This window comes from Marmota monax, unplaced genomic scaffold (assembly GCF_021218885.2).
Source record: "Marmota monax isolate L192 unplaced genomic scaffold, Marmota_monax_Labrador192_F-V1.1 WCK01_AAM20220418_F8-fsc00534, whole genome shotgun sequence".
In the NCBI taxonomy this organism is placed as follows: Eukaryota; Metazoa; Chordata; class Mammalia; order Rodentia; family Sciuridae; genus Marmota; species Marmota monax.
In genome coordinates, this window is record NW_026692813.1 from 249,761 (window position 1) to 258,564 (window position 8,804).

At 36.9% G+C, this 8,804-nt stretch overlaps 1 pseudogene; it reads left to right on the top strand.

The window, feature by feature from the left end:
* LOC124095285 (olfactory receptor 10C1-like) lies at positions 1-940 on the top strand (annotated as a pseudogene).
* Positions 941-8,804: the final 7,864 nt, after the last annotated feature.

An 8,804-nucleotide genomic window follows, 5' to 3' on the forward strand; every position in this document is an offset into this window, starting at 1 on the left:
ATGGGCATGAATGCTTCCATGGTGGTAACTGAATTCGTTCTTGTAGGTTTCTCCCGCCTGGCCCACGTTCAGGGCTTGCTCTTCTCTCTCTTTCTCACGGTCTACCTGCTCACCGTCACAGGCAACCTCCTCATTGTGGCGCTGGTCTCAGTGGACCCTGCACTAAGGTCCCCCAAGTACTTCTTCCTCTGAATCCTCTTGGCCCTGGAGATTGGGTACACGTCGGTCACGGTGCCCCTGCTGCTTCACCACCGCCTCACTGGTCAGCGCCACATCCCCCACTGGGGCTGTGCCCTCCAGATGTTCTTTTTCCTCTTTTTTGGTGCCACCAAGTGTTGCCTCCTGGCGGCCATGGCCTATGACCGCTACGCAGCCATCTGCGAGCCCCTCCGCTACCCGCTACTGCTGAGCCGCCGGGTGTGTCTGCAGCTCGCCGGCTCAGCTTGGGCCTGCGGAGCCATGGTGGGGCTGGGCCACACCTCCTTCATCTTCTCCTTGCCCTTCTGTGGTCAACACCATCCCTCACTTCTTTTGTGAGATCCAGCCTGTCCTGCAGCTGGTGTGTGGAGACACCTCACTCAATGAATTGCAGATTATCCTGGCTGCTGCCCTCATCATCCTCTGCCCCTTTGGCCTCATCTTGAGCTCCTATGGGCGTATCCTGGCTGCTATCTTATGGATCCCATCTGCAGCTGGCCGCCACAAGGCCTTCTCCACTTGTTCCTCCCACCTGGTCGTGGTCTCCCTCTTCTATGGCACTGCCATCTTTATCTATATTCGCCCAAAGGCCAGCTATGATCCAGCCACTGACCCTCTGCTGTATCTCTTCTATGCTGTGATCACCCCTATCCTCAACCCCATCATCTATAGCCTGAGGAACACTGATGTCAAGGCTGCCCTAAAGAGAACCATCCAGAAAATGGGGCCTGCAGAGGTTTGACAAGGAGAGCGACAATGATGACTGCAGCCAGGACCCCTAGTCAATCTGAAAACATGGAGGAGCAAAGGAAGGGGTGGAGCAAAGGAGGCATGAGTCTCACCTGGGGTAGGACCACCCTGTCAAGAAGACAGACTTAGCCTGAAGAACTACTTGGAGTCAAGCCCCTGAAAACCCCCTTGGTATTCACATAATCTAAATAAACATGAAACTCAAGATAGAGGATCAATTTTACAAGAAGAACAATCTGAAAACTAAGAGAAAAGTTACAACTCCACCAGACTGTCAAGGTAATAAAATTTTCAGCAATGATCCTTAAAGTCATTTAACATTTATACATTCTAGGGAAGACATTTGTTTTCTGGGTAATACTCCTGGCTAATATGGTAGCAATATGTAATTATCCCTAATAAAATCTATCACCAGGCAAAAAACAAATCTCTTTTTAAAAAATTTTTATTGGTGCATTATAATTATACATATTAGCAAGCAAGCTCTCTTGTCACATATTTAGACATGTACACAGTATGATTTGGTCTATTTCATTCATCAGTACTTTCAATTTGCCTCCTTTCCTCCCTTCCTAAGTCCCCTTCCGCTACTCTTTTGAACTCATCTATCTTCATGAGTTTCCACCAACCGCTTTCCTTTTTCTTTTCCGTTTTTCTCTCTAGCTTACACATCTGAGAGAAAGCACTGACTTATTTCACTTAACATGACATTCTCAGGTTCCATCCATTTTCTTTGCAGAAGACATAATTTTGTTCCTTATGACTGAGTAGAATTCCATTGTGACTATATACCACATTTTCTTTATCATTCACCCACTGACAAACACCTAGATTGGTTCCATACTTTGGTTATTATGTATTTTGCTGCTATAAACATAGGTAAACATGTATCACTATAGTATGCTGATTTTAATTCTTTTAGATAAATGCTGTAGAGTAGTGTAGCTAGGTCATATGGAGGTTCGGTTCCTAGTCAAAAAGCAAATCTCCTAAAATGTGAAGAAGGGCCAGAAAACATTCAATGAAGGTAAGTTCATGTGAAAATCAGCACGACACAGTGGTTAAGAGAATAGATTCTGATGTCAGATAGATTTGAATTTAATTTCTTGCAACAAGCAAATGATGTAATCTGTTTGAGCCTTAATCTCCTTATGCATAAAATCAAAATAACAATGGAATCTATTTCTTTGTGGTTTTGTGAGAATTTATAGACTTGTAAGCACCAAGTTTAGTATCTGGCACAAACTAGTATCTCAAAAACTTCTCAACAATGAGTCAGACAGATCATCACAGAGCATAACATCCAGCTCATATTTCATGCCTTCACTGGAGAAAAAAGGATATTCTTTGTATCAGTGGCACTGGGACCAATGAGACCCAAAGGAAGGTACAGAAAGAAGCTCCATAAAACAAGATGATAGGAAACTGCCACACAGCACAAAGGTAAGCTAGAAACAACCAGGATAATGAAGAGCAAATATAACAGCAATGAAATGCTCTGGAGTCAGCGACCCTCAGAACAAATAAATAAGCTGAACTAGTTAATTTAAAAAAATGCCTTCAAACTTGGAATGGAACCACCATTTGACTCAGCTCTCCCATTCCTTGGTCTATACCCAAAGGACTTAAAATCAGCACACTACAGTGATGCAGTTTGCATGAATGGTGTGACTCTATATCATGTACAACCAAAGAAATGAAAAGTTGTGCTCCATTTGTGTAAAAAATAAAATGAAATTTTAAAAATGCAAAAAGTGAAAAAATACCCTCAAGATGCAAGAATTCATCCATAATTAAAAATATAACCCACATACTTTTTAGTATTCCCAACACCTTAATTTTGTGCCATTGCTCTGTTTGACACTGTAGTGAGTACCAATTAAATACAGGAGTGATTTTGCCCAGAAAGTCTTTTCTGATTGGAGAGAACACATTGATTCCTGTGAAAACTGTCAGAGAGCCACAAAAAGTAAGGAAATACTATACTCAAAACATTAAAGTGAAGGGACATAAATGGTTACTTCTTCCCTTCCCAGAGAGACAACACGGCCTTCTCTACTCTAATTTTATCAGAGTAAAACTTCAATACTATTGCTCTTCAGTACTTATCAAAACTCCCATAGATAGAAGTAGCATTTAGAAAGAGTTGCCTATAGATTGCTAAAACAATAAGCTTTTCCTCTAATCACTGAAAAATTGAATCTCCAGGCTGAAGCAGACCATGGGAGAGCTGTATATTTAAAATGCATCATTTTCACCTCCTAATTATCTCCACATACCCACCCTTGGTAGAAATGTTCTTGCTCACAGGTGATTTGGCATTCTGCCACTGATTTCCATTGGTTGCCATTAGGGAAGATTACAAGAAGCAACACTGTGAAATTCTCAAGAGGAAAAGTTTATCCCACATCTCCATGGTAGAAATACCTGTACTTTTCCAGTCATATAAGCAATACCTTTTTTTTCTTACTATTTTATGTATAAATTACACATACTTAAATGTAAATTTTGTGTTGACTGTGTGTGCACTATAAAACCATCAAGCAATCATGAAAGAACATACCAGCCTCCCCAAAGCTTTTCTCATGGCCTTACTTCCACCCTAACCAGCATTCCTCATTCCCAACAACCTTTGATCTGATTTCCATCACAATAGTCTGCCTTTTCTAGAGTTTTATAAAGGAATCTTTCAGTCTATGTGTTACTGGAGATTGAAATGAGGACCTCACACATGTTATACAAAGACTCTAATGCTGAACTACATCCTCAGCCCTTTTATTTATTTATTTATTTCTTTTTAGGAAGAAGAAAAAGTTTATTTTGGGCTCAAGGTTTCAGAGGTTCAGTTAGCCCTTTCATTCTGAGACAGGGTCTTGCTAAATTGCTGAGGCTGGCCTTGAACTTGCTATCTTCCTGCTGCAGCCCCCCCCCCCCCAGTAGCTGGGATTATAGATGCATTCTGCTGCACCCAGAAGTCTGACTTCTTTCATTCAATATAATTTTTTGAGAATCCTCCATGCTGTGGTGTATAGCAGCTCATTCCTTTTCATTTCTAAGTAATATCTTGTTGGAATATTCCACAATTTGGCCATTCACCTGTTAATAGAAATTTGGATTGTTTCCAATTTTTTATTCTTACATGTAAAGTTTCTATGACATTTTTTATAAGTTCTGTATGCTTTCATTGCTCAAATGAATATACAGAAGTGGATGGCTGCATGCATCCATCCAGGAGGTATATGCTTAACCTTTAAAAAGAAAGTAATCATTTGTTCCTCTTTGGGTGACAGCTAGTAAGTTTACACCAGAATTTGCAACTTGTCTCCCAGAAATATGCAGAATTCCTCAAACTAAGTTTGGAATAATTACCTGATTTCTGGCTCCACATTATTTTGTCTATTTCTTTTTCATTCTCTAGTCTCCCTAATTCTTTTTTCTACATATTTATGTAAGTCACATTAAAGTCTTTCTGGGATATGGCTTAGATCCAGCAGGCAAAAGAAAAAAAATGTAGGGATTATTGGTGAATGGAGCAAGCCCTGGGTTAAGACTAAAGACCTGGTTTGCAAGCTCCACTGTTACTAAAATTTTATATGACCCAGACCTAAATGCCATTCATTCTTTCTTGTTTTCAGCATTATCATAAACAGAAGAGCTGAATTAAATGAGCTGTGTTGGGTTACAGCTCCACGTTTCACCTTACTTCCCCAAGAACCCTCTGCTTTTCAAATCTGATTCTCTCACAGAGAACCAAAAAGAAGATTGTAGTGAATGCTCCTCTACTATCACTACCAAGAGATCTTGAACTGAATTAATCCTAATATGTATATTCACTTGGTGGTCATGGCAAACTGAAGTAGCAAGTTTCTAAATTCATAACTCTGAACCCAGCTCTAAAATTGAAGCAGACAAGTTTCTGTTTCTTTTATTCACAGAGATTTCAGTAAAGAGCAATGTGCACATGCTCCTCTGTAAAGAAAAAGAGACAGGGAGGAAACACTTATTGGAGGGATCTTTGGGTGATCAAGGTCCAACTCCCCACCTAAGTTGAGATACCAAGGGATCAAATAAAAATAACACCCATTCCAAATATCCAATATGCTTTTTGCTCCATCTCTCTGGTGAATGTTCATTGTATCTATGAGCTACATCTAGTAGCCAGCATCTAATCCAGAAAATGCAGCATCTTAGTGCCATCAGCTCAAGGCCCATAATTTATAATGTACAGTAACATTATATGCAAATCTAATGACTATAAATGTGGAATTTATACAAATAATTTGGTATACCCTTATAATGGAATGTTATTGAGGCAATGATCTATGGTTAATATTTTCTGACGCTGAAAAAATATTTATACTTGTTAGTGAAAGTAACTGGCCTACAAAGGAGACATGGCTCATTTACTCAATTATGTACTTAACTTCTAATAGCAATGATACAGACTTCATCCATAGCACCCATAGCACCCATAGCAATGAACTAAAGAACATATGTGCATAAGAGGTCTGAATATGGGTAAGAGAATTTTTCTTTGATACGGTCTGTCAGGAAAAACAAACAAACAAAAATTTTCTGTCAAGAAATGCCTCCTTTACATGTCTCTCTTGAGAGAGCAAAGTTATGGACACTAATCACCTCCATGATAATTAGAAATTTAGAAATATAGATCCCAATGGTCTTGAGAAAATTTTTATCCTGTATATTTTTCATTTATTCTAATCTGAGTTTCTCCAGGAAAAATTACTCAAGCCATATTTACTTTCACCTGGGTATAGGGCAGTGATATTCACTCCAGGAGAGAAACCTTATTATGCTAAAGTCATATCACCAGCAATATTCTCTACATGCCAATAAGTGTGAAAGGGAAAGAGAGACGACCTAGAGGACGTAAGTAACCCTCTAAATGTCTTGCATCGCCATGTCTTCCCACTCTGAGCTGCTTCTAATCACACTAGTCAGCACCAACTTAGTTAGCTACTTCCCTGATTGAGTCACTGTGTCTCTCCCTCTGCATGTTCATTAAAAATAACTGTATCAATACAATAAGAACAACCATAAAAAGGCTTGGGGAGTATAAATTTCTTCATCTTTTTGCCAAAAGAAAAAAGGATTTTTCTCTGGACAATTATTTTCCAAATAGTACTTCAGTCCTTTGTTCATACATAAGATTTGAAAAGATAGGTTTTTACAATTCTAATTTGGTTTCAACACACACACACACACACATTTCTGACCACTCTCCTTTCTAGGTCTTGTTCAGTGACTTCATTCAAGCCACAAGTCAGACTTGAACTGTGGAGAAAGCAAATTCCTATACATCCCATTTCAGAGTTAGGAGCTGGTTCTCAGGAGATTGGATAGAATAGTTACTCTTCAACCTAATAACCTAATCAGAATAAAAAATTAGAATAATGCATGTGTAGAAGTGGAAAGCTCTTCTTGAAAAATTACTTCTAATCCAAATGTTTTAACAATATTTTGAGTATTGTAATAGTAAAATGTGAGAGGAATAATTAGATTATTCCTACACATTTAAGATTCTTGTAGACTCATAAGCACATACACAAATGTTATTTCCCTATATAAAATTAAAATTAAATTGCTATTTTATGGTAATCATATTACAATGGCTACATGTATCGAACATCATGTATATTATGAATATATTTAATTTATATTTATCAATAGTACTTCAGTATAGCTGTAAAAAATCACTGTAAATAATGTGGGATATGAATAGCAGAAACAAAATTGATCTTAATATTATATAATCAGGTTATAAATTCAATTGATTTTAACAGCACTTTTGAATTCTATTAATTTCAACAGATGTGTTGCATACTTGATTCTGCATTTAAAATCTTAAAAAAAGGAAACAAACTAAAATTTTATATATAAAGTTGCTTTTAAACCTAACATCCTATAAAATTATGTAATTTTCAAATATAGAAAATTGGGAATTTCTGGATTTATGCTTATGAATAAACTCATATTTAAGAAAACATTACATTCTGAAAGAGTTCAAATTTAAGATGATTCTAAAGTTTTTAAAAGTATGTACTTTGTGTTATTTTCTCAAGGAAATGGAAAAAACTTATGCTTCTATTAGATATGAGCATTTGTTTAAACTACTGAATTAGTTACTTTAGTAACTCAAACTAAAAACATAACAGTCTGAGACAAATTACCATTTTATGTTAAGCAGCATTAGGAATATGCAGAATGTGTAACTCTGTGTAGCATAATATTCAGGCTTTCTAGTAGAATTCTTTATTAGCTATGCATATCTATAATTTAGGTCCAGAATTTAAAGCATTAAGACATTATTCCCCCTGCATTCCAGACACAATTTTACTGTTTGAATACAAACACATATGAATAAAACAAACAAACAAAAAATGATCCTTCATTATTCCTAAAAGTAAATGAATGAAGAAGATGCTATCATGAGAGCAGAAAATTTAGGAGCACAAATGATAACATCATAAAAAAATAGTAAGTGAAGAGGCAGGGAGGATTGTGCTATGATCCAATCTCCTTTTATTTATTAAGCAGAGCAATGCAAAGTGAGTTGAACAAGATATGATTTGCCTTCTCATGATTTAAAAAAACTGCAAGCACCTTGTCTTTAAAGGAATTGGTTATACATTTCCCCCATATTTTTATCAAAAATATCTCAGGCTTATCTGTCTCAAAATATGTGTGCACATCTAAGATTTTCTGCTTGTGTGTTTTCATAGGTATATATGACCTATTATTTCATCACTTTTAAGAGGTAAAAGATTTTATGTCAGCACTCCTAAGTATGTTATTAAAGAAAATGTAGCTTTATTTAGGTTCCTTCTATATTGACACCTGTGTATAACCCCATATCACTCATATCAATTAATTAAATGTAAGAAACATCATCATAATTCACCTTGTCTGTGAGACAAAAAAAAAGACACAAAACGCATTCTAGTTATTTTCCCGACAAAATTCTTCACTGTTATCCACTATTTTTTTATTGCAATTTCTATTACTATGAACAATGATCACCAACAATCCATTCAATAATAGCCTAAAATTAGTCTCAGCATGCACCTGTTACTCCCTCCCACTTAAATTGCCACTGTTATAGTTTGGATATGAAGATTTTTCCAAAAGCTCCTGTGGTAATGCAGGAACATTTAGAGGTGGAATGATTAGATTATTAGAATTGTAGCCTAATCTATTTTATGAATGAATCACTGAAAGGTCCACTGTACTGGGTGGTAATTTTAGGTATGAGGGGTATGGCTGGAGGTGGGTCACTGTTGATGTGCCCTTGAGGATTATATCTTGTCCCCCTGGCTCCTCTCTCTCTCTCTGCATCCCAGACACCATGAAGTAGCAAGTTTCCTCCATCATGCCCTTCTTCCATGATGTTCCACCTCACCTCAAGTCTAGAACCATGGAGTTGGCTGACTGTGGACTGAATTTCTGAAACTGTAAGCTCAAAATAAACTTTTCCTCCTCTAAGTTGTTATTATCAGGTTTGAGTGGTATGTTAGATTTTTGTCACTGCGACCACATGGAAGCTTTTCTTAAGTAGATTGTCAATAATAACTTTTGACAAATAGGGGGAAGAGACAGTTCATGAAAAAAAAGAGGAGGTGTCAAATAGTTAATGTGACCAAAAAAATGACACAAAAATGCCTTTTTATTAAAAGACGTTCCTAAATGTCTTTTAACAATTATATCTTTTCTTTTCTGTGTAATTTCACTGGTTAAAAATCTTACCTAAGATTTTATCTCAAATGTTGTAGGTAAATAGTAATAATGACACTTCTCTGGATTGAATTTCTATTTTTCTCTTTTGTCTTTGAAGACTG